This window comes from Lissotriton helveticus, chromosome 5_1 (genome assembly GCF_964261635.1).
Source record: "Lissotriton helveticus chromosome 5_1, aLisHel1.1, whole genome shotgun sequence".
Taxonomy (NCBI): domain Eukaryota; kingdom Metazoa; phylum Chordata; class Amphibia; order Caudata; family Salamandridae; genus Lissotriton; species Lissotriton helveticus.
The window spans coordinates 1,894,437,934-1,894,465,270 of record NC_136065.1 but is presented as its reverse complement, the minus strand read 5'-3'; the positions used below and the strand labels follow the sequence as shown (position 1 = coordinate 1,894,465,270).

Here is a 27,337-nt window from a genome sequence, read left to right as displayed (position 1 = left end):
AATTCCTGCCCGTGATTTATATGTGGTTTCTACACCGGTGCCAGAGGAGCATTTCTTTTATACGCTCCCCTATCAGGAATCAAAACACCGCTTGTCCTTTGTAAATAACACCTTCATTCAAATGCTACATCATACCCACACTGCTACAAATGAAACAAATTGCTGGATATGTGGTATGATGCCAGCGCACCAGAAGAAGGGGGGAACACCGCTCATACCTCTCCCTTTCTCTCATAATGGTTCTTGTTGTGCCTGGTATACTCTTCTATTTGCCACAAGAAAGCCTGCTGTTGGAAGGTTACTTTTTAGACTAAACAAAGAATGTCACCAGAATAAAGAAGGCTATCCACAAGCCAATGGAACTATATGGGAGTGGGAAGAATATCGACCAGACAATGAGTCTACTCCCTACATTTTTACGAACACTAGAGACACTGTCAAAAGTGAAAAATTTGTGATCTCAGTTGCACAAGCACAAGCACAAGCGGACTTATGTGTGCAAAGTGTTGGGTACATCCCTGTAGGTGTTAGTGATTGTATTAAAGTCTTAAATATAGATGGCCTGAATAATAGCACATTTTTAGCATCCCAAAATACATATTTTGTATGCGGTAATAGAGGATATTACCAATTACCAGCTGGCTGGTCAGGAGTATGTTATGTATCATTTTTATTACCACCAGTGTTTTTAGCACCTGCCACATATCATAAAGACTTGAGATTGTTGAATAATGCCACTGTGAATAGATACAAACGTACTTTATCTATCGATGATGTGGACCAGACCGACACTAGTTTGCAGCAATATGTAGATTTTAACCTAGGTTTATTTTTCTTTGTTGGAGCTGCCCTAAACAGTAGAAAGATAAGAAGATTAACTAGAGTTGTAGAGGCAGTGACCAGCCAAACTACTGCAGCACTAGGAAACGTAACTGAAGAGTTGCAAATTACTAGAATTGTTGCCCTGCAGAACAGAATGGTGTTAGATGTCATATTAGCAGAAAAGGGAGGAGCTTGTAGAATTATTGGAAGTAGCTGTTGTGTCTTCATCCCAGACTACTCGCCTTCTGTTTATAGTGCCATAAATAAACTGCATAAAATAGCTGCCGACATACATGTAGATAATGGTACATGGACCTTCTCTAGTTGGTTTTGGACCTTATTTACTACATGGGGTTGGAAGATTCTCACTGGCCTTTGTATAATAGTAGCAATTCTCTTCACTTGCTGTATGTGTATTCAATGTGGTCCTATGATATGTTCTCTTTGTATTACCTCTTGTATACCCAATAAGAAAGCTGTTTCCGAAGCTGCTTATCAAAAAAGTTTAACTAAAGAAATTTCTAACATTATGAGCATTGACATTCAAGATGAGTATGATGACTACCCTATCAAATGGAATGGCTTCAGCTAATGCTGAAAGGGTCGTCTGTTGTAAATAAAACAGCGGTATTATTAAGCATTAGCCGAAGCCATAATGCATTAGTCCAAATATCTAGTATACGGATTCCATTTTGTATTTCGAGTCTGCCATTTTCATGTCCTGCATTGCCATGTGCTCAATGTTCTGATTGTCCTACCTCTCTGCCAGTTACACTGTGGATTCTACCTAGCAACAGTTATTATTAGTCCTTCTTGAGAGTGTAGCTGATGCTCAGCAGAAGTAACAGCTGTTCCTTATTAGCATAGCCCTCCCATGTTCTAGAAATACTGTTAGCTCCACCCACTGATATGTTTAGAAATGTCCTTACGTGGTTGTAACTTCTGTCTAAACTGTAAACTGAACCCCTTCCACTGTGTATAAAAGGGGCCATGTGCTTGTATTCAGTGTGCTACTCTGTACAATGCTGTAGAAGTGTTGTAGAGGTTGTATCACCACCTTTAAAGGTTTATTAAACTATGCTTTTTGTATTTCCAGTTTCCTTGCCAACTTCATTTGTAAGTCTAAGGACTTTGTACACAGAAGGGCGAACCCTTTCGGTACCTTTGGGCCTTGCTGAGGTCTGAACTCATCATTGTGTTGACCAGAGTAAGGCGTAAAGTCAGTCTTGCAGGGGTTATGCTGACGCCAGATGTCGTGTAGTGATAAGCGTTCACAAAGTTCTAGAAGTGCCCGGTGAGCGCAGGGTTTGGTGACCGGGGATTTTGAGGTGCCATCTAAGTCTGGGTTGAGTAGGAGATTGAAATCCCCTCCCATAATCAACGGGGTTGAGTCTAACTTATCAAATTGAGAGTGTAAGGAATGAAAGAATTCGGGGCAGTCAGTGTTTGGGGCACACACACACACCAATGCAACATTAAGGCTCCTCAGTTTCCCTGTAGTAATAGTATAGCAACCCTCGCTATCCCCAATGGAGGAGTGCAGGCTGAATGGGACCCGTTTGAGGATAAGAAAAGCTGTGCTTCGGGCATAATTGCTAAAATTGGAGAAAAATCGACGTTGCCCCCAGCCAGCGGCAAAATGCGCGGGGTCTGACTTGGGCAGTTTCCTGCAAAAAAGCGATGTCGGTGTTCCGGTTATCGCTGAGACCCCTAATGTTCCAGGAAAGTTGGGAATAAGCCAGAGGGACTATCCCCATTACTTAACTGTACCATCTAAAATGGTTGGCCATATCACAAAAACTATCAACCACTGATGGACATTATAGCGGACAGTGAGCATAGCAAGAGATAAACAACTATATTTATGCAGAACAAACAATCCCCTCCACCCCCACCGAGCCTCACTTTAAAAAAAGTGAGAAACAGATCCCAATAGACAACGAAGCATGGTATACCAATTTTTTTTTAATAGAAATGGAACATCCCTGAAGAGATATACCCAAATAACGAATAACATCTCAGCGGTGTACACCATGAGGGGGTGTCAACGCTACGACAGTCAGACAGCTATTAGAAATATTAAACATTAACACAGGATGCTATCCCAATGCAGCCATTCTAATAAGTTGAGAATAGACATAAGCAATGGTTCAGCCAGCTACATTGTTGGAAAAGAGTTCAACACTTGTATTGGAGCCGCTGCAAGGGGGGAAAGACTCGGCCCCATCAGCAGACGTCTGGCTGCTTTTATGCTTGTATGTGTGGCACAACTCCTGCACTTCAGTAGGCGAGTCAAAAATACAGGCACGGCCATTTACATCAACACGCAACCTGGCCGAGTAAAGCATGCCGTATTTCAGGCCCAGGGTCCTAAGGGTGGCTTTAACTCCGTTAAATTCATGAAGAGCCTCCTGCACCATGAGTGCAAAATCAGGGTATAGCAATAGTTTGGACCCCTGCCATATAGTGGCACCCTGTTTCCTGGCAAGGTGAAGAGCTGTGTCTCAATCACAGAAGTTCATGATACGAGCCGTGCTAGTCCTAGGTGGACAGCCTGGGTGAGGCCGAGGGCCCAGCATGCGGTGAGCCCACTCCACCACAAATCCAGGGGTAAACTGCTCCCTCCCAAACATCTCAGCAAGTAAGGTCTCAACAAAGAGATCCAGTCAGCCAGTATTTGCAGTTTCTGGAACCCCTAAGATTTGTATGTTATTATTCCGACTTCTCGCTTCGAGGTCTTCATTTTTAATCATCACATCTTTTAGTATGCCTTCAAATCGGTCCAGTTGTTTAGGGGATTGTGATGTGCCGTCTTCGATGTCGGAGATCCGGGCCTCCACCACATCTAGGAGTCTGTTGTGTACCTGAATTTTGGCCCCCAGACTCTCAAGCTGTTTATCCAGGGAGTTGAAACGCCCATTGAGTGACTTAAAACCATCTCTCATCTCCTGCAGTAGTGATATGGACTGAGCGGTGAGGTCAACACTCTGGTCTCCACCCCGGGGACCCTCCGACACGTCATAACACTCTACCTGGAACTTCTCAACAAATTTTTCAAAAGGGAGGGTATTTTGCTTAGGGTCTATGCAGCCCATGCCACAATGCAAAGACAGGGAAAAAGAGGGGAGCAACGTCGGAGACTTAGTGTCAATAAACGTGAGGCGGAGGAGAGAGGCAACCCAATAAATTAGACATTGAAGAAAAAGAAGGAGAATCAAGCGGTTGCGATCACGAGCCACAGAGGCTGTAGACTAATGATAAATCAATGCAATCGTCCAAATAGTATGTAGGCAGGCTGCGACGTTTACCTGACAAAGGCAGGCCACCAACTCCAATAGCAAGTGACCATTAACAGAAGGCATGAACAGCCGACAAAGCTCTATCACAACTCAGAGATGAAATAGCATGAACAATGGAATGGGAGAATGGCTCTGTCAAAGAGGAAGCCAATGTAGAACAAGGCACAGAGAACAGGAACATCATGGAGAGCGAGCATGGAGGAGGAGGAGACATAATACCGAATAGTAAGGGCCAGATATCAAGAGTCTGGTGTAATGTGACAGGATAGTGTCCCAAACATGGGCAGCAAGGCCCACTGGTGTGTGCTAATGAAAACGTGCACGCCGGGACTCCAGATGTGGTCATGGGGGCAACGGCTGTGTGCAAACCGGTACTGGGTCGTAGAAACTCCAGGAAATGGCAAGTAACAACAAGGATGGGAGAAATGTTGCCTCATCCCAGCCAAGCCAGCGGAACAGTAGTGAGTGAATCTGTTTTAGCGAAGCGGCGCTATGCTGTGGTTGGTCCCGCTCCTCAATGAGTCGAAGACAAAATGCGGTCGATGAGCCAGGTACCAGGTGAAAACGTGCAGACCAATGAGTAAAATTTTGAGGTCCAAGGTCGCTGCCTAATACGTCGCAGTGAAGGTGCCCATCACAGGTCGTGTGGCGGTGGTGTGCAGCTGGCGGCTTATCTTGTAAAGCAGCGGGCCCAGTGTGGCCAGCGCTGGGGATGCAGTGTTGTGCGGGGGGCAACCGGAGCACGGTCCCTCCTCTTCAAACCCCCAATATGCCTGAACCCCCAATATGCCTGAACCACCAATATGCCTGCCTCCCAGGCTCGCCCGCGGGCCCTGTCCCCGTGGGGCCTCAGGGAGCAGGCAAAGGCAAGTATAGCAGAGTGCGGGCAGCCAAACGTGGCTGAGCCGCCTCAACCCAAAGCGTAAGTGGGGAGTGGGGAGGAAGCAAGGAGAGGGGACCAGCGCCCGTTGCACTCAGCGCGGAGGAGGTTGCGGGTTCCAGGGGATGTTCCATCCTGGGCAGAACATGCCATGGAGTAAAACTGTGCAGGAAACATTGCAGGTAGCAGTCTGTAATTGCACCTCCCGTCAGTCTACAAGTGCCTGGAACCTCAGATCGGCAGCATGAAAATTCACGATGTGGGTCTAAAAATGATCCTGGCTCAGTGGGGCATCATTGTGGTCATGCAGGAGCCAGTGGCCGCAACCATGTGTAGGGATATTGCCGTTGAGCTGTAAACGACTGACGGAGCTTCAGTGGCGTGCGGCCATTTTGGTGGCCGGCCTGGCCATGCCGCCCGGCCAAATTCACTTGAACTATTATATGCAGTCTTGTAGATATTTGCTATGCGGTAATGGTTACCACTCTTAGACTAATGTAACATAGTATTTTTATGCATATGTCTATTACCTATATTTGTTGTAAAGAGCTCTGATACCCAAAAGGGTCTTGGTCACGCTATACAAAATCTTCAAAACAAACATCATGTGATTCTAGGCAGATGACTTAATCTCCTTGTGCCAAAATGTGTAAGATGTATTTGCACTTGATATACACAATCGTATGCATTATTTCCCAAACCCCATGTAATATACAACTCTCAGTTGCTTCTTGGCTAGGTTTGTGCTACATAAATATCAATAAATACATACCATGTCCCGTCCATGTGTACAACATAATCCCACACCATAACCAATCAACCTAAACAATCTTCTCAGTGTAGTACTTATCAACACCCACAGCAAAAACTTAGAACGCATGCACATCACCACATATTCAGCAATTCTACATAAACCACTATCAATGTGAATATATATATATATTTTTAAACAGGTGGTCATGCTCTCTCTAGTACCCATCATTGTTCAACACCTTGGAACTCATAGCCCCACACATTTGCATGCCCGCCACACAAACCATCTCAATATACTTCTTACATTAAGAACCAACCCAGGCTTCATTGATGAGGTATCTGAACTTAACACACAAGCTTCCTCTAGCATAATCAACTTTTTTCTAGTTGATTTAAATCTTCCAGGAAATGACTCATTGAAGACAGACCATGAAACAGTTCTTTCATGATTGATGCCTGCAGCTGACAGCCTTTAATTCACTGTCTAGTAAACCTATAGCAGAGGAAGCAAAAAGGACCAAAGTACATCATCTGTACCCAGTGGTTAATCTGTTCCCATGGTTGCAGGTGTGGCCCACTGGCACTCATTGTTGAGGGCTGACTTATTTTTCCTCAATATACAAAAAGAGCCACAAATAAAAATTGCCAGGGTACCTCTTAGTTTATTTTAACCCACCTACACCAATCTACATTCTGAGCACCTACACTCACACTTCACATATGGCAAAAAATATATATATATAAAAGGATCTCCGCAAAGAGCCCCCTCAAGGGGCCCGTTGGGCATTGCCGCGCCGACCCAATGTGGAGCTGCTCTAAGATGAAACATGACACTCATTTGGGGGTGTGAGAGCTCTTGCTCCTGAGCAATCAGACCCCCCAATCTGCTTTCTTAGTTCACTACTGACCACCTTCCTGAAGGAACTGCATCCACTTTTTGTAGACTTATTTTTTCTCACCAGATTTTGACCCAGCACAAGAGAGGGAAAAACACACAAGAGAAAAAAAAAGGAAAAACCGGACATAGGTAGAAAGCAGGAAATGCAACAGTGAGATAAAAGGGGCTGGTAGATAATGCCCCATATCTCCAGAGAAGAGGGGTTTCTTGATTTGTGTCTCCAGCAGGCTCTCTTCTCAGTCAGCCTAGAAGACCGCCATGAGGCAAAACATTCAGATGTTGTGTAGCCCAAGTAAGTAGAATTATGCATAAAATAGGCTTGTTGCGCAGGCGGAGCTCAGCTGTGCACTATCAGTTCTGATGTATGCCTCTTTCTGACTTAAAGAGGTAGCCAGCTTAGCAATTAACCCCCTGGACACTAATACCTGGTCTGGATTTCATCCAGGTTTCTTTCTTCCACTGATCTCTTTCTCTTAGTGCAAGTATATTTTAATCCCTGCCTCTGCCATTTGTCACTGTTTTCCCATCGTTCTCTTTTCCTTCTTTCTGCCTTTCTCTCACCTGCTCTAGGTCAATGTCTAATGATGAATAGAAGTCCAAGTCCTCAACAAATCAGTCCAGGTTCCACCCACCACCAACCACAGGCAGAAGTTAAGAGCTGTCAATCCCAGGTAGTGACTGAGGTGAAAATTACAAAAAGGACAGTCACAGGGACAGGCACAGGTGATACTGAACGATCCCGAACAACATAAGATAGCGACAAGAACTGTGGTCAAGAGAACAGACTAAGCCTTACAAGGAAGAAAGAACCATATTCTCATGGATATGAATTGACTGTTCTATTTGTGGGGAATGGGTGTGCAGATTATCAAGCAAGAAATGATCCATTACAGCTAGAATGTTTCACGTGGTACGCTACCAGATTCAGGGTGACTGTGGAGGAAAGGTTTTATGTTCACACATCCGGGAGCTGCGCTAGATTTTAGAAACATACAGACACGGTGGGAAGTAAGCTGTTGAGAAGATGGCAACCTTAAATGAACCTGCTACTTACTGGTAATCTTCATTAACCTTCGAGTAGTCCTCCTTGCCCTAGTGCTGATGTATGAGGTTGCCCCAGATCTCCCACAGGGATCATTACCAAGCCTTTTGTTACATCAAAGCTGATTAGTGTATAAGGCTACTACAACCCAACCTACTTCCCATTAAGTAGCAAAGCTTTAAAATTGTGACCAAGATTTGGGAGCGTCTGAGGGAACCTATTATGTCAAAGAGGATTACCCTCTGGGTAATGAAGATTACTAGTAAGTAATGGGTTGTTACCCTACGTGCAGTCCTCCTGGTCATTGTGGTGACATACGAGGATGTCCAAATGGCAAAAGAGAAGACAGACACAATTTTATGCTTCTCAAACAATGTATATTCAACAGTTACTTGGCTGTTGACTTTAGTACAGAATCCTTCAAATTAACATTTGTGTCCGAAGATAAATTCAGCCTGTACTGTGTAAGAAAACTATCCGAATTTGCTCAAGTGGTACCCCTGCATATCTTCTCTAGAGATACTACACCCACTTCTGCTCAAGATATGGCCATGTCTCTGGTTGATCCAGCTAACACATTATCGGGCAAAGGCTTCCCAATAGAAACATAAACTTGAGAAATTGCCGTTTGAGCCTTCTGCTGATGGTTGCTGCTTTGTTTTTCTTGTTCGCTGATCCAGATGAGACCAAGAGTGACTGGGATTTTCTAAAACCCATTGATATCTCTAAATAGACCAGCAAAGCCCTTTTGATATCTAAAGAGGAAGGATTTTTATATGGTCCTTTGGAACACTGAGAACATGATTTCATGGGAGGACTGGAAAGAAGGCTAGATTTCTTGCTTGACTCTAGGGTGTGATCTAAGGACCACACTATTGGGGAAAAATGCAGCTATGGATAGGAAATCAAAAGTGGCATTAACTCCCAAATCTTTTTGTCTGAGCTATTGCTACCAAGAAGGCAACATAAGCAGAAACACATGATATGTGAGCTTAATCTGATGGTTTAAAAAGGCTGAACAAAAAATTAGGTAGGGGAGGGCCTGAGGGGAAAAATGTTTATAGACTATTTTGGTACCTTGTCCCCCAACTAAGTAATGAACAACAAGAGAGATACCAGAAGTCTCTATACAGGAGCCTAAATAGTACTCATTCTGTAAGACAAAACCAAAAGGTTAATGTTCAGGTCATAACAATCCTCATCGATGTATGACCACAGGAGAAGAGAAAAGAACAGATCAGAAAGATAGCCCCAAAGGTGCTAGAAAAATCCCCATCAGCCCGCTCAATAGCGGAGTATCGTCATCTGGGTAATGTGGTTGACAAATGTGGTGTCCAGAGTGCCCTTCCTTAGGAACAACCCAAGGCTAGCATAACTTGGACCCTCACGTTGACCCTCAACCAACAGAGATGCAGACTGAAAGGGTTAAGTTGCAGTGCTCAAAAAAGTGAAAAAGGAAAAGAACCAAAATTCATAATCCAAGTGTTCTAAAAATACCTACCTTGATGTCATGGGAAAAACTTTATTGGGTCTGACCATCAAGGTGGTATGATTAAAAGCAGAGTGAAAAATAGAATGCAAGAAATTGCTATTCACCATGAATCTTATTTGGTCGACATGTTTCAGCCTGTATAGGCTTTCTTCAGGACCTATGATGCACTACTGCAACATCAACTTACTGTGTCAAAGAAACTTATTAAGTGATTCAAACTCCTCTGTAGTCGGGAGTAGGATGTCTTCTCCTGCATGTGAAAAAAGATTTAAAAAAAGATACCAATGGCAATCATTATTGCTGTTACAAAGGGAACTACTTGGTGTCCCGTACACTGTAAATCCCTATGTTAATCCACTCACCCAAGTTGTAGGGAGGAATAACCTCACCTCACCTGGCACTTGCTCACAGTGAAGGAGGCCACGCACTAGAAAAGAAAGAAAAGGAAAAAATAGAGAACATACGTTTCATTTCAAGATCAAAACAAGTTTAGACTCTGAGGGCCAACTACAGGTGGCAACAAATGGGGGTAAGGGATAGTAATACCACACCTTGACATAAGGGCATCCTATGGGTAGGAAATGTACTGAAGAATGACAAAACACTTCGTCTGCAACAAGACCCATATAGTCAAGGCCTCCCATCGGTATACCCACTCAACAGATCAAGGTCTGGACCCAGATCAAAAGTTTCCACATGCTTGAATTACAAGAATGTGAGACAAAGAACACCAATCACAGAGAAATTCCCTGGTGTCCCAATTGTTAGCGAGGAAAGGGCAGGATCAAGAGCTGTCCAGTGGCTGCGCCTCCTCCCCACCATCCAAAATCCGAAAAAACACACACAAGAGACCAGTCTCCTACCTCTCCGTCGTTACCTCGCTCTAGGAAGTGAGCCGAGGGGGAGGTAAGGACATCGTGTGTCGAACAGGAAGAAATACCGTGGCTGCGGACGTGAGAGAAAACTGCTCGTTTCCCTCACGTCCAATCAGAAGTGCAGCCAATTCCTGTGACTCTCAATCACAAGAACTGAGCCCTGATTGGCTACCCTGCTGAGAGAAGCCCCGCTACAGGCTTGTTCGGGGCCAATAGGACTACCGCAATCGTTTTCTTCACCTTGTCTGAAATAACCGCGTCGGGTCATGTCAGCATGCGGAACCCCGTATACCAAAACTGGACGGTTTTTCGCCACCTGCACATGCGGTGTGGCTGATTCTCTACCGAATGAACGCCCTCCTGCTTTACTCGGAACGAGCGCCTTCCGTAGCCCGCACGAAACCAGCCAACCCCTGATAGGTTGACTGGGTCCGTACGCTGGAGCCATTGGATGGCAGTGGGCCAATCAAAATGGCCATGTGTATTGTTTACAAACTGTATAAACAACACCGTCAGTGTTTACAGCCACATCAAATCTATAAGTGAACAAATGCCTCTGTTGTTCAATAAATGAAGATTACCCATACCTGCTCCCTATGCTGGTCAGACCGCCAGATGTAGATTCATGAACGGTCGATCCACACGTTTGAAAACGGTGATCTTATGTAACTAACGGGTAAGTCAGACGTATGGGGGCCCGATCAATCAAAAAAATATATATACTAGGCAGAGCTCGATGGCGCTCATACCTGATGAGTCATAGAACCTACCGCAGAGTTGTCCAAGCCCCCCGGTAGCCGGTTGATTGTATACAGGCTCCCAAAAGGTGGTATGCTCAACAACCCGAGCAAAAAAATTGTCGTGAATGTTAAATCTGTGTAGACCATATTACATACCCAACGTATAAAGGCCAACTGAGTACAAAGAGCCAGAGAGCAGAGTGAATATACTCTCATTTTTCTTATATGGGACATACGACCAAATTGGTCACATAGAAATAGCCAGGACTCAAAACATTAAAGAATACCAAATGTAATGTAGCAGAGATGGAAAACTGAAGACAGGTACTCAGAGCTGTAACCACGGGATATCATCATTAAGCCCCTCCGTGTCGCTCCTCAGTTTAAACACCCATCTTTGCTCCCTTCTGAGTAGAAACTGGGAGATGTCTGTTACATGATTTGGTATGTGTGGTTGTTCCAGGATCACCCACTCAAGGTCATTCGCCTGATGCTTTGCCTGGAGAAAATGGGATGTGAGCCGAGTAGCTTGTTTACTGCGTCTAATCGTGCTCTTATGTTCCTGGACGCGTAATTTTATTTTCCTCGTTGTCATCCCTATGTATCTCAACCCACACGGGCACGTGATTTGGTATATAACTCTCTCGCTGTTACAATTTGTATGGCGTTTGAGTATCCATGGTCGAGAGGTACCTACATCAACTGATAAGGTCTTCTTAGTCTGTGGACAGACCGAGCAGCTGCCACACGGGTAATGACCCTGTACAGGTGGGAGATTCCACAGAGTGGATGTAGATTCATCCATCAGACGTTGTGGTCTGGTGTGGACCAACTCGTCTCTCAGATTCGTTCCTCTTTTGAACGAAAAGAGTGGTAAGGGAATCTTATCGCCAGAACTGTTCAGAATCTTCCACTTCTGCCTGACAATTTTCTGTAATTTCGACGAAGAAGTGTTGAAAGTCGTAACACACACCAATTGACTCAAAGGTGGCTTCTCTACCGGTGCCTCTAACAGGGATTCGCGATGGTTATTTGAGGCCCGTTTGCATGATGTCCTAATAAGGCGACTGGGGTACTGTCGCAGCTTCAATCTAGTAGAGAGGTCCTTTGCCTGAACTCGGAAATCTGACACGTCTGAACAGTTTCTCCTCACTCTCAAAAACTGTCCAAAAGGGAGGTTCTCCCTTAGTGAGCGGGGATGATGACTGTCAAACCTTAAAAGAGAGTTCCGTGCCATAGGCTTCCTGTAAAGGGAGCTAGCCAAGTGATCATCATGTGGAAAGATCACTAAGTCCAGGAATGGGAGTCGATCTTTACTATGCTCCAAGGTGAACTTCAGGAAAGGATTAAGGCCATTGAGCCAGACATGGAAGGCTGACAAAGAATGTTCATCGCCACGCCAAACCACCAAAATGTCGTCTATATACCTTTTCCACACCACCAAGTGTTGGTGGTGTGGGTTGGTGGCACTCAGTATATGCTGGGTTTCAAAACTGTGCATGTAGAGATTCGCCAGACTCGGCGCAAACTTACTGCCCATTGAGGTCCCAGATGTCTGTAGATATAGGGAATCCTCAAAAGCAAAAAAGTTCTCCGTCATCGCGATCCTGGCCAGTTCTGTTATAAAGTGGACAGGCGTCACACTGTCCGGGGGAGATTCTTCCAGGAGTACTTGAATAGTTTGTAGCGTCTCTCTCTGGGGTATACAAGTGTACAGTGATTCTACATCAAAGCTGGCTAAGATGTCCGAATCCGTATTGAAATCTACCCCTGGCAGCAAGCGGAGGACATCCTTGGTGTCCTGCAGGTATGACGGCATTTTCTTAACCAGAGGGTGTAAGAAAACATCTACAAATGAGGACAAAGGTTCTAAGAGAGACCCGATCCCAGAGATGATAGGCCGACCCGGTGGTGGTCTGGTCGGCTTATGAACCTTCGGTAGTGTGTAGAAGTAAGGGATGGTAGGAAACTTAGCCACCAGATAGGCTGCCTCATGAGAAGTGATCCATCCTTCTGCGCCAGCTTCCTCTACCAGATGTTTAATCTCATTCGTGATCCTAGCCGTAGGGTCCTGGTCAAGCAGTGTATAAAACTGGGTGTTACCTAGTTGTCTTAGGCATTCTGTGCGATACGCTGTAGTGTCTTGAATCACAGTGGCCCCACCCTTGTCTGCTGGTTTTATTGTAATCCCAGTGTCTCTAGACAAAGTCTCAAGTGCAGCTCTCTCTTTCTTAGACAGGTTTTGATAACCTACATGACCCGAGAAGTCCAATGCTCTCATGTCATGTAGTACTGCTGCTTCAAAAGCTCCAACTTTTGGCGGTACCTGCTGAAGTAGGGGCATAAAGGTCGATTTGACCTTGAGTCCAGTGTTGGTATCCACGGTAGTATCCTGTTCCTTGTTTTTGAAGAAAAAATGTAATCTGACTGTCCTGAAAAAACGCTCCATTTCCTCTCGGATTTGGAACGGTTCGCCAGCGTTAGTAGGAACAAATCCTAGACCTTTATTGAGCACAGCTTTCTCTAAGGGGGACAATATCCGTGCACTTAGGTTCACAACAAGGTCATCGATGGTGTTAGATGTATCCCTTGTTGGTTGCGTATCTCCTGGTTCGTTTAGAATCAAAGATTGTCTGCCCATTGGACTTGACCTGGGTTCTGCCCTCTCCGTCTGCCCCGATTGCCTCCCCGGCCCTGTCCTAAAAAAGGGGGCTGATTGTAGGAGTATTGTGGTTGCATGGGGTAATTTGCCATGGGCATTGGAAATTGTGGATAACCCCACGGGGCCGGTGGCCACCATGGTCCTGCCTGATACATGTTGCCACGTGTATTGTGTCTGCGATTCGGTCGACCCCCACGGCTTCTCCCTCTTCCTTGGTTGCTTCCACCACTATCTGAATCAGAGGATTCTGCATCTGAGGATGTGGCATAGGAAGATCCATGTGCCTGTTTCTGTTTATTCACATCAGTAGGAGTGTAATCGTCACTCGTATACGGGTATACTTTCTCATGCGAGAACTTGGCCAGATCTTTCTTAAATTTTTCTATTTTAGCAAAGAAAATAGGATCTTTGTACTCCTTGTTAGCCTTATTAGAATCTTCCTGCTGTTTTTCAAATCTTTTAGTGGTAAGTGTTGTCTTTATCTGACCTTCCAGGACCTGAATCTCCACCAGAATGGCGTCTGCAATTTTCTTTGCAGTGGCGATAATCAAAATGAGCCAGTCCCTGGTGCAGCGCCAGGCTATCAGGGACCAGTCCCTAATAAAGGTCTTGTCCGTCAAAAAGAGCCTTGGCGCATTGGTGACTATAAGGCCCGTGGGAGCACACTTACCATGTAGGTATTCGGCCATAATTTGGCCGTGTATAATAGTCCTAGAGTGGCTCTTCTTCAAATTGAGAACTGTATCCCAATCACCTACAGTTGGTGGGGTTGGTGTGGGAATTTGATCTAACATACTGGGATTGTCAGTGAGTATAGATGCCAAAGTGTCGTCATCAAAACCAAGACCCCCAAAGTCAGCCATTGTGTTGCAATCAAAGGCAACGAATACGTATGAAGAGCACCAAGATCGGTGCACAGTCAGGAATAGAAGAAAGAAGAGAGGCCCGCAGCCTTGGCTGCACAGTCAGAACAAAAAATTAGGTAGGGGAGGGCCTGAGGGGAAAAATGTTTATAGACTATTTTGGTACCTTGTCCCCCAACTAAGTAATGAACATCAAGAGAGATACCAGAAGTCTCTATACAGGAGCCTAAATAGTACTCATTCTGTAAGACAAAACCAAAAGGTTAATGTTCAGGTCATAACAATCCTCATCGATGTATGACCACAGGAGAAGAGAAAAGAACAGATCAGAAAGATAGCCCCAAAGGTGCTAGAAAAATCCCCATCAGCCCGCTCAATAGCGGAGTATCGTCATCTGGGTAATGTGGTTGACAAATGTGGTGTCCAGAGTGCCCTTCCTTAGGAACAACCCAAGGCTAGCATAACTTGGACCCTCACGTTGACCCTCAACCAACAGAGATGCAGACTGAAAGGGTTAAGTTGCAGTGCTCAAAAAAGTGAAAAAGGAAAAGAACCAAAATTCATAATCCAAGTGTTCTAAAAATACCTACCTTGATGTCATGGGAAAAACTTTATTGGGTCTGACCATCAAGGTGGTATGATTAAAAGCAGAGTGAAAAATAGCATGCAAGAAATTGCTATTCACCATGAATCTTATTTGGTCGACATGTTTCAGCCTGTATAGGCTTTCTTCAGGACCTATGATGCACTACTGCAACATCAACTTACTGTGTCAAAGAAACTTATTAAGTGATTCAAACTCCTCTGTAGTCGGGAGTAGGATGTCTTCTCCTGCATGTGAAAAAAGATTTTAAAAAAGATACCAATGGCAATCATTATTGCTGTATTCACTGTGAGCAAGTGCCAGGTGAGGTGAGGTTATTCCTCCCTACAACTTGGGTGAGTGGATTAACATAGGGATTTACAGTGTACGGGACACCAAGTAGTTCCCTTTGTAACAGCAATAATGATTGCCATTGGTATCTTTTTTAAAATCTTTTTTCACATGCAGGAGAAGACATCCTACTCCCGACTACAGAGGAGTTTGAATCACTTAATAAGTTTCTTTGACACAGTAAGTTGATGTTGCAGTAGTGCATCATAGGTCCTGAAGAAAGCCTATACAGGCTGAAACATGTCGACCAAATAAGATTCATGGTGAATAGCAATTTCTTGCATGCTATTTTTCACTCTGCTTTTAATCATACCACCTTGATGGTCAGACCCAATAAAGTTTTTCCCATGACATCAAGGTAGGTATTTTTAGAACACTTGGATGATGAATTTTGGTTCTTTTCCTTTTTCACTTTTTTGAGCACTGCAACTTAACCCTTTCAGTCTGCATCTCTGTTGGTTGAGGGTCAACGTGAGGGTCCAAGTTATGCTAGCCTTGGGTTGTTCCTAAGGAAGGGCACTCTGGACACCACATTTGTCAACCACATTACCCAGATGACGATACTCCGCTATTGAGCGGGCTGATGGGGATTTTTCTAGCACCTTTGGGGCTATCTTTCTGATCTGTTCTTTTCTCTTCTCCTGTGGTCATACATCGATGAGGATTGTTATGACCTGAACATTAACCTTTTGGTTTTGTCTTACAGAATGAGTACTATTTAGGCTCCTGTATAGAGACTTCTGGTATCTCTCTTGTTGTTCATTACTTAGTTGGGGGACAAGGTACCAAAATAGTCTATAAACATTTTTCCCCTCAGGCCCTCCCCTACCTAATTTTTTGTTCTGACTGTGCAGCCAAGGCTGCGGGCCTCTCTTCTTTCTTCTATTCCTGACTGTGCACCGATCTTGGTGCTCTTCATACGTATTCGTTGCCTTTGATTGCAACACAATGGCTGACTTTGGGGGTCTTGGTTTTGATGACGACACTTTGGCATCTATACTCACTGACAATCCCAGTATGTTAGATCAAATTCCCACACCAACCCCACCAACTGTAGGTGATTGGGATACAGTTCTCAATTTGAAGAAGAGCCACTCTAGGACTATTATACACGGCCAAATTATGGCCGAATACCTACATGGTAAGTGTGCTCCCACGGGCCTTATAGTCACCAATGCGCCAAGGCTCTTTTTGACGGACAAGACCTTTATTAGGGACTGGTCCCTGATAGCCTGGCGCTGCACCAGGGACTGGCTCATTTTGATTATCGCCACTGCAAAGAAAATTGCAGACGCCATTCTGGTGGAGATTCAGGTCCTGGAAGGTCAGATAAAGACAACACTTACCACTAAAAGATTTGAAAAACAGCAGGAAGATTCTAATAAGGCTAACAAGGAGTACAAAGACCCTATTTTCTTTGCTAAAATAGAAAAATTTAAGAAAGATCTGGCCAAGTTCTCGCATGAGAAAGTATACCCGTATACGAGTGACGATTACACTCCTACTGATGTGAATAAACAGAAACAGGCACATGGATCTTCCTATGCCACATCCTCAAATGCAGAATCCTCTGATTCAGATAGTGGTGGAAGCAACCAAGGAAGAGGGAGAAGCCGTGGGGGTCGACCGAATCGCAGACACAATACACGTGGCAACATGTATCAGGCAGGACCATGGTGGCCACCGGCCCCGTGGAGTTATCCACAATTTCCAATGCCCATGGCAAATTACCCCATGCAACCACAATACTCCTACAATCAGCCCCCTTTTTTAGGACAGGGCCGGGGAGGCAATCGGGGCAGACGGAGAGGGCAGAACCCAGGTCAAGTCCAATGGGCAGACAATCTTTGATTCTAAACGAACCAGGAGATACGCAACCAACAAGGGATACATCTAACACCATCGATGACCTTGTTGTGAACCTAAGTGCACGGATATTGTCCCCCTTAGAGAAAGCTGTGCTCAATAAAGGTCTAGGATTTGTTCCTACTAACGCTGGCGAACCGTTCCAAATCCGAGAGGAAATGGAGCGTTTTTTCAGGACAGTCAGATTACATTTTTTCTTCAAAAACAAGGAACAGGATACTACCGTGGATACCAACACTGGACTCAAGGTCAAATCAACCTTTATGCCCCTACTTCAGCAGGTACCGCCAAAAGTTGGAGCTTTTGAAGCAGCAGTACTACATGACATGAGAGCGTTGGACTTCTCGGGTCATGTAGGTTATCAAAACCTGTCTAAGAAAGAGAGAGCTGCACTTGAGACTTTGTCTAGAGACACTGGGATTACAATAAAACCAGCAGACAAGGGTGGGGCCACTGTGATTCAAGACACTACAGCGTATCGCACAGACTGCCTAAGACAACTAGGTAACACCCAGTTTTATACACTGCTTGACCAGGACCCTACGGCTAGGATCACGAATGAGATTAAACATCTGGTAGAGGAAGCTGGCGCAGAAGGATGGATCACTTCTCATGAGGCGGCCTATCTGGTGGCTAAGTTTCCTACCATCCCTTACTTCTACACACTACCGAAGGTTCATAAGCCGACCAGACCACCGCCGGGTCGGCCTATCATCTCTGGGATCGGGTCTCTCTTAGAACCTTTGTCCTCATTTGTAGATGTTTTCTTACACCCTCTGGTTAAGAAAATGCCGTCATACCTGCAGGACACCAAGGATGTCCTCTGCTTGCTGCCAGGGGTAGATTTCAATACGGATTCGGACATCTTAGCCAGCTTTGATGTAGAATCACTGTACACTTGTATACCCCAGAGAGAGACGCTACAAACTATTCAAGTACTCCTGGAAGAATCTCCCCCGGACAGTGTGACGCCTGTCCACTTTATAACAGAACTGGCCAGGATCGCGATGACGGAGAACTTTTTTGCTTTTGAGGATTCCCTATATCTACAGACATCTGGGACCTCAATGGGCAGTAAGTTTGCGCCGAGTCTGGCGAATCTCTACATGCACATGTTTTGAAACCCAGCATATACTGAGTGCCACCAACCCACACCACCAACAGTTGGTGGTGTGGATAAGGTATATAGACGACATTTTGGTGGTTTGGCGTGGCGATGAACATTCTTTGTCAGCCTTCCATGTCTGGCTCAATGGCCTTAATCCTTTCCTGAAGTTCACCTTGGAGCATAGTAAAGATCGACTCCCATTCCTGGACTTAGTGATCTTTCCACATGATGATCACTTGGCTAGCTCCCTTTACAGGAAGCCTATGGCACAGAACTCTCTTTTAAGGTTTGACAGTCATCATCCCCGCTCACTAAGGGAGAACCTCCCTTTTGGACAGTTTTTGAGAGTGAGGAGAAACTGTTCAGACGTGTCAGATTTCCGAGTTCAGGCAAAGGACCTCTCTACTAGATTGAAGCTGCGACAGTACCCCAGTCGCCTTATTAGGACATCATGCAAACGGGCCTCAAATAACCATCGCGAATCCCTGTTAGAGGCACCGGTAGAGAAGCCACCTTTGAGTCAATTGGTGTGTGTTACGACTTTCAACACTTCTTCGTCGAAATTACAGAAAATTGTCAGGCAGAAGTGGAAGATTCTGAACAGTTCTGGCGATAAGATTCCCTTACCACTCTTTTCGTTCAAAAGAGGAACGAATCTGAGAGACGAGTTGGTCCACACCAGACCACAACGTCTGATGGATGAATCTACATCCACTCTGTGGAATCTCCCACCTGTACAGGGTCATTACCCGTGTGGCAGCTGCTCGGTCTGTCCACAGACTAAGAAGACCTTATCAGTTGATGTAGGTACCTCTCGACCATGGATACTCAAACGCCATACAAATTGTAACAGCGAGAGAGTTATATACCAAATCACGTGCCCGTGTGGGTTGAGATACATAGGGATGACAACGAGGAAAATAAAATTACGCGTCCAGGAACATAAGAGCACGATTAGACGCAGTAAACAAGCTACTCGGCTCACATCCCATTTTCTCCAGGCAAAGCATCAGGCGAATGACCTTGAGTGGGTGATCCTGGAACAACCACACATACCAAATCATGTAACAGACATCTCCCAGTTTCTACTCAGAAGGGAGCAAAAATGGGTGTTTAAACTGAGGAGCGACACGGAGGGGCTTAATGATGATATCCCGTGGTTACAGCTCTGAGTAGCTGTCTTCAGTTTTCCATCTCTGCTACATTACATTTGGTATTCTTTAATGTTTTGAGTCCTGGCTATTTCTATGTGACCAATTTGGTCGTATGTCCCATATAAGAAAAATGAGAGTATATTCACTCTGCTCTCTGGCTCTTTGTACTCAGTTGGCCTTTATACGTTGGGTATGTAATATGGTCTACACAGATTTAACATTCACGACAATTTTTTTGCTCGGGTTGTTGAGCATACCACCTTTTGGGAGCCTGTATACAATCAACCGGCTACCGGGGGGCTTGGACAACTCTGCGGTAGGTTCTATGACTCATCAGGTATGAGCGCCATCGAGCTCTGCCTAGTATATATATTTTTTTGATTGATTGGGCCCCCATACGTCTGACTTACCCGTTAGTTACATAAGATCACCGTTTTCAAACGTGTGGATCGACCGTTCATGAATCTACATCTGGCGGTCTGACCAGCATAGGGAGCAGGTATGGGTAATCTTCATTTATTGAACAACAGAGGCATTTGTTCACTTATAGATTTGATGTGGCTGTAAACACTGACGGTGTTGTTTATACAGTTTGTAAACAATACACATGGCCATTTTGATTGGCCCACTGCCATCCAATGGCTCCAGCGTACGGACCCAGTCAACCTATCAGGGGTTGGCTGGTTTCGTGCGGGCTACGGAAGGCGCTCGTTCCGAGTAAAGCAGGAGGGCGTTCATTCGGTAGAGAATCAGCCACACCGCATGTGCAGGTGGCGAAAAACCGTCCAGTTTTGGTATACGGGGTTCCGCATGCTGACATGACCCGACGCGGTTATTTCAGACAAGGTGAAGAAAACGATTGCGGTAGTCCTATTGGCCCCGAACAAGCCTGTAGCGGGGCTTCTCTCAGCAGGGTAGCCAATCAGGGCTCAGTTCTTGTGATTGAGAGTCACAGGAATTGGCTGCACTTCTGATTGGACGTGAGGGAAACGAGCAGTTTTCTCTCACGTCCGCAGCCACGGTATTTCTTCCTGTCCGACACACGATGTCCTTACCTCCCCCTCGGCTCACTTCCTAGAGCGAGGTAACGACGGAGAGGTAGGAGACTGGTCTCTTGTGTGTGTTTTTTCGGATTTCGGATGGTGGGGAGGAGGCGCAGCCACTGGACAGCTCTTGATCCTGCCCTTTCCTCGCTAACAATTGGGACACCAGGGAATTTCTCTGTGATTGGTGTTCTTTGTCTCACATTCTTGTAATTCAAGCATGTGGAAACTTTTGATCTGGGTCCAGACCTTGATCTGTTGAGTGGGTATACCGATGGGAGGCCTTGACTATATGGGTCTTGTTGCAGACGAAGTGTTTTGTCATTCTTCAGTACATTTCCTACCCATAGGATGCCCTTATGTCAAGGTGTGGTATTACTATCCCTTACCCCCATTTGTTGCCACCTGTAGTTGGCCCTCAGAGTCTAAACTTGTTTTGATCTTGAAATGAAACGTATGTTCTCTATTTTTTCCTTTTCTTTCTTTTCTAGTGCGTGGCCTCCTTCACTGTGAGCAAGTGCCAGGTGAGGTGAGGTTATTCCTCCCTACAACTTGGGTGAGTGGATTAACATAGGGATTTACAGTGTACGGGACACCAAGTAGTTCCCTTTGTAACAGCAATAATGATTGCCATTGGTATCTTTTTTTAAATCTTTTTTCACATGCAGGAGAAGACATCCTACTCCCGACTACAGAGGAGTTTGAATCACTTAATAAGTTTCTTTGACACAGTAAGTTGCTGTTGCAGTAGTGCATCATAGGTCCTGAAGAAAGCCTATACAGGCTGAAACATGTCGACCAAATAAGATTCATGGTGAATAGCAATTTCTTGCATGCTATTTTTCACTCTGCTTTTAATCATACCACCTTGATGGTCAGACCCAATAAAGTTTTTCCCATGACATCAAGGTAGGTATTTTTAGAACACTTGGATTATGAATTTTGGTTCTTTTCCTTTTTCACTTTTTTGAGCACTGCAACTTAACCCTTTCAGTCTGCATCTCTGTTGGTTGAGGGTCAACGTGAGGGTCCAAGTTATGCTAGCCTTGGGTTGTTCCTAAGGAAGGGCACTCTGGACACCACATTTGTCAACCACATTACCCAGATGACGATACTCCGCTATTGAGCGGGCTGATGGGGATTTTTCTAGCACCTTTGGGGCTATCTTTCTGATCTGTTCTTTTCTCTTCTCCTGTGGTCATACATCGATGAGGATTGTTATGACCTGAACATTAACCTTTTGGTTTTATCTTACAGAATGAGTACTATTTAGGCTCCTGTATAGAGACTTCTGGTATCTCTCTTGTTGTTCACGGTTTAAAAAGGCTCTCTTTAATCCTTGCAATACTAGTGAAAGATCCCAAGATTAATAGGATTAGATACTCTTAGTGTCTTTTGTCTAAAAGATCTCAGAAGCTTAGGTACAATATGAGAGAGATCCCAGTAGTTGCTCTACAAGTGTTGATTGCAACCCTTTGGGCTGCTAAAGTAGAAGGAGCCAACCCATTTTAAACCCATCCTGTAATAAATGTAAAATCTTGAAGGGATCTCCATATACGGGATCACAATCTGATTTGTTACACCAAAAAGAGAAGTGTTACCAATGCTTTGCATAGGATTTAACAGTTGACTCTTCCTTAGAGGACTGAATGTCACAGGCACGTTTCTTTAGCAACCTAAGAGTTGCAGGGTAGCCCTCTTCATCTCCAAGCCATCAGTTTTAACTGACGAGATTGCTTGAATGTTAACACTGGACATCGAAGGGAGTTGGAATTAAAAGGAAGAAGGAGATGGTGTTATGTAGACATTTGGGTTAAAAGAGGAAACCAAGGTCTCCATGGTCAAAAGAGAGCGATCGGGATCCCCATTGCCTTCTCCCTCCAAATCCTATGCAGCATTTTTGGGAAGAGGAGAATAGGAGGGAAGGCATACAAAAGTTCCTGAGGCCAAGGAGTTGAAAGGGCATCTCTCCTCCATGCTTCCTCACAGATCATCGCTGTGCAAAAGAGAGGAGGAGGGCATTTGAGGGAGATGCCGCAACATCTAAAGTTGGGTGACCACACTGATAAGTATGAACTGAAAAGCTTCTTGACTGAGAAGCAAATCCAAGGAGGAAGACAAACTCTGACTGGGCTGTCCGCCTGGAAATTCTCCTCCATTTTGTACATGACATCTTGAAAGTCAGTTACTCGATATATTCTACAGCCTCTTCAGATCTAGCACTGGACGAAAAGATCCATCTTGCATCAGTACAAGGAATAGAATTGAGTAGAATCCTGCTCCCTCCTCTGAGGGTAGGGCTGGAATCACTGCCCCTTTTCAGGAGAGCCTGATATTCTTGCTTCACTGAATTTCTCTTTATCTGGTCTTTTGGACATGTAGTTTTTGCAAAATATGGTTCTGTTGGAGGCGAAAGAAACTCTATTCTGTAACCTTGCTGGGGCCATATTTCAGCTGCAGTGCATTTTCCTGGATTGCGCTGGGCGCACCTTTCAAACGGCAAGCCTGACGCAATCCAGGAAAATGCGCCTCATTATGGTGAATACGCTGCCCCCAGGGCAGCCGCGAACTTGCGCTACCCTGGGGGCAGCACATTCATGTGAAAAACAGAGTGGCTGATTTAAAGCTGATCCGTGTTTTTACAGTACATGTGGCAAACTGCCTGCATTTTTAAAGGGAATTAGAGATCCCCTTGGAGGCGGGTGAAGTCAGTGACCCGCCTTCAAAGGAATGTCTGATGGGGTCCCCCTTCACCCCTTCCAGAGGGCTGCCACCAGGGGGCGCACTGACAGTGCTCCTCTTGAGAGCTTCTTTGTAGCTGTACCCAATCCTTATTAGAGACGTAGAGGCAAAGGGGTTCCCTCAGTTTCATGAGGCACGCCCCCATGCAAATGAGGGAATGCCCTCTGAAGATAGCACTGGCGCTTTATGTGTGCCAGCGCCATCGGTATTACAGAAGGGGCTGCACAAGCGTCTACGGCCCTTCTGTAATTTCAAAGTGCCCCAGGGGCGTGCATATTAGGTGCAAACGCCCAATGTGCCTCCAGAGCACTTTCATAATACAGCCGGTGGATGATGTTCAGGAACCATTTGTCCATTATGAGTTTCCGCTACTTTTTTAAGAAGAGGCTAATTGTTCCCTGTACCATATCATCAACTGCAGCTATTGCCGGGTTTCTCCACCTGCTGCAGCTCCCAGACCTTGACCCTGGCCCAAAAGGGGCACTATCTTGAAAACCTTCCATAGACGTCTTGAAAATAAAGGACTTCTTAGGCAAAGGTCTAAATGGCTGAAGTATCTTCTTTACATCAGATTCCTTTTGACAAGATCATCTAGTTGGGGAAAAAATAATTTGTTACCAGAACCAGGCAAATGCAGAATTAGTTATTTTTGGGACTGACCAATCTTCTACAATTTTATCCATAACAGACGTCTCTCAGGAATGGAGGCTCCTGTCGCTGACAAACATATGGAGTCAAATGATACATCAAGCAGGAACTGGGAAAGCAGATCCTTGTTAGCTTACATGTTTGTAGGATCCTTTTGACCCTGTAGACAGTTGTAGAACAACTGAAAATCCTTCAAAAGATTTTAAGTGGTGTAAGCTGCATATGTCGATGCCCTTAAAAGAAAAGTTGGAGGCTGCATATAATCTTTTAATAGCCCCTTCTCACCTGTGGGGTCCAAGCAGCCTCTTCAGAAGCCAGAGAAGATGGGGAAGTCATAATGGCCAAGATAGTGTTGACTTTAGGAATCTGGGGACATTTTTCCTAATATTTCTTAGGACATATCTTGGGAAGAGAAATCTTGGAGTCCCAAATTAGTCATTCTCCATCCAATCCTGCATACTTTCCATCACCTTGTGAATTGATAAAACATCCACTGGAGCAGCAATATACTGAGAGAAAAAATCATCTGATGGGGAGTTTTTAATTTGGAACCCTAGCATGTTCATATGTGTTTCAGAACTTCCTGATGTTGAGCCCCATTAATACATATCCCCTTAGAGGCCTCTTCATCTTCGTGGAGGCGGTTTATGCCACTTAACAGCAGGTTGTGCTAAGGCAGTATTCACAGCCTCATTGATCATAGACTGAAGCCCGGAGTGTGAAACAGAGTGAATTTCCTCTTCCTACCCTTCTGCAGCTTCATTGCTGCAGGATTCCTTGCGCTAAGGCAGTAACTTCCTGTTTTTATGGGTTGCTTGTTTAAATGAAACTAGGGGTACTCCGAATACCCGTGCTACCCTCCTGCTGAGCGCGTGCAGCTTCTGAATGGAAACACAACTAAGGACCTTTAGGCCAAGTCCATCGACTTGATATTTTTGCTGTAAATTTTACCCCACCCCAGTTAGAGCATCTGGACAAGAGAAGCAAGGAGACTTTCACCAACTTTAGGATTGCTGAAGCAGATCATGGTAATTCATTTTTTTTTTATAGAAAACCCTGACCTTAATCTTTCCGTGCTTAATGCCACCATGCTATGTTGCAATCTGTGCCAGAAGGACAGGAAACAAAACGGGAAGCAGGTTGGGTGGAAGATAGACCTATAGACCAATCAGCTTTGGTATAACAAAATCAAAAAACAGTAGTCCGTGACCCTTTCTTTCATTAAACTGAATCAATCAGTACATGATCAATATTTCCATATTGTTTAGGGGTATGTTAATTAAATCAACCCTACTCAATAAATGTACAAAATTCACATCAATAGAAACATGCAACAGCAGTAATTCCAAAATCAGGGGCAATTTTATTCCATTATATCTCCAAAGCACTATCCAACGATAGAAGGTTGCCCAAAGGGAGCGTGCAAAGAATATGAGAATTATAAGGTGATTAAAGGAAGGAAAGTTCAGATAAGGACATAAAATCATTCACAAATTTATTGTACAAAGGATCGGTTCCAAGGTTCACCGTCCTACATTAACCTGGCCTCACATATAAATTGTATACACATTTTTCAATAAAGGGAGAACATAGCTTCCAGAGGTTATTTGCACATGAAAAAGTGTCGCGGGATCCAGGTTCTAAAAGGAGGAGCGTCAACGTTTCGGCTCGTCTTAGGGCCTATAGGTATGTTGGACCTGGGCCATGCGAGTCTTCATTAGGACTAACACAACGGGCAACCCAAAAGTATTGTTGACCCTGGAATGGAGGGAGAATAAAATGCAGGCTGTTGCACTGAGTTGTGACTAGATTCGATCGCGCAACGAGAAAAGGGGTGAGAATGCTTACCCTAAAGTGGGGGACCAAGTGTCGTCTCTTCACTCGTTGTCCCAAGGTTAATATTAACTCCTAAAAGAACACACAATATGGTGTAATCAGACAATAGGTCTCTTGTCACTATTTCCAAAGACCTTATTCCACTTAATTCTCTACACACACCAATTACCTTATCCACAGTGTGTCGTTTAATCCACTTGTCATCATAGGAAACGGGCTTCAGTCTCAACGCTTTCTAATTTCAATGATGCAGTGACCCTGAAAGTGATTTTTAAGGGGTCTAATGAATATTTGATTCCTTAATGTATCTATAAACAACAACTTGCCCGCATATAAGTAGGAGCATTTACCTTTAGCTGGTCACTTGGTCCGTAATTAAGAGTCCTCAATATAATTTATGTCGCAAGGCAGTGATCTATACCATAGTTCTACTCGGTGTAATTTGTATCACGAAGCTGGAAAATAAAGACAATGCTTCCAGTCATTGAGCCCCATAGACACAGTGGCTCATTAAAGAACTGGCTATTCGCGATATCTATAAGGGATCTTTTACCTTAAGCTTGTCACTTGGTCCGTAATTAGGAATCCTCAATATAATTTGTATCACTAAGTAGTGATCTAGATCATAGTTCTGTTTGGTGCAATTAGTCACGATGCTGAAAAATAAATAAAACAATGCGTCCAGTCAGTGAGCCCCATTGACACATTGGCTCTTTAAAGAACTGGCTATTCGCGGTAAACACGGCAGGAAACCTCACCGGACATTCTGCATACGTCTCCAAAAATCGGCATCCAGCCCCGACCGGTAGTTCGTGGGCGTGTAAAAAGATTTCCATGGGTGAACATAGACAACAGACTATCGAGTGTTGTCAAGACCGAACCTGCTCGTATTTGGTCCAGTAACATAAAGGACACAAGAATCTTCTTAATAATAAGAGAATTAATCAAATTGTATATTTCGGAGTGAACACACCTAATGTTGGAACAGCCCCGATATTTCGAATGGAAATGTTCCAAAGAATTTTTTTAGCCACGACATAGAGGGACTCGTGTAAGACAATCCCAATCTTTGACATAAATTAAATTAAAAATCTAAAGGAAGGCCAAGGATGGAAATCAAGTATACCCAGGGTCCCGCATATCCCGAATAGTGGGCATAAAAATAGAGGTTGGACTGGAACCGTCCGCCATTTTAGGAGAGGGCATATTCCCATATTGTACCATAAGTCTCGAAAAATGTGGCAACCGAATGGGACTACATGATCGAGTCCTGTACAAAATTCACATACATTGATAAATCATTAATAACATTCTTAACAACTTTATAACAGCATGAAAAAAATAATCAAATAGATCTATACTCATAATGATTGAACATTAAAGGACGGTGCAATACATTGACAATTAGGAAAGCTCATAGTCCCAATGTTAACATAGTCTATACATGCTAAAGACAACATGTAAATCGCCAATTGGGTCTGCATTTAGTGTTATTAAACATTCAAGTTCATGATATAATGCATTAGCAATTACTGAATGTCCTCTTGTATGTAGTGTACATCGTATGTGCACGAGGATGACCATTGTAAATGTGCTCAATCGTGTTGTAAATACCCCATTACAGCTTGAGGAGTGCCACCTGTCTATTAATCTCCTCCTGTTGGTTTAGCTCCTTATTCA

The 27,337-nt window shown here is 44.5% G+C and overlaps 1 long non-coding RNA gene across 4 annotated transcripts in view; it reads right to left on the bottom strand.

The window, feature by feature from the left end:
• The window catches only part of LOC144753867 (uncharacterized), a 157,301-nt gene extending 130,845 nt beyond the window's left edge, over positions 1-26,456 (bottom strand). For 3 of the 4 annotated variants that reach the window (XR_013594578.1, XR_013594576.1, XR_013594577.1), the window contains exons 1-5: positions 26,416-26,456; positions 26,211-26,313; positions 26,008-26,112; positions 25,827-25,915; positions 25,670-25,729 (exon numbers count right to left, since the gene is read on the bottom strand). This is a non-coding gene — a long non-coding RNA (uncharacterized LOC144753867). Of the gene's footprint in view, positions 1-25,183; positions 25,580-25,669; positions 25,730-25,826; positions 25,916-26,007; positions 26,113-26,210; positions 26,314-26,415 lie in introns of those variants that run through there. The other variant, XR_013594575.1, reaches the window with a different exon arrangement.
• Between the last annotated feature and the right edge of the window lie 881 nt (positions 26,457-27,337).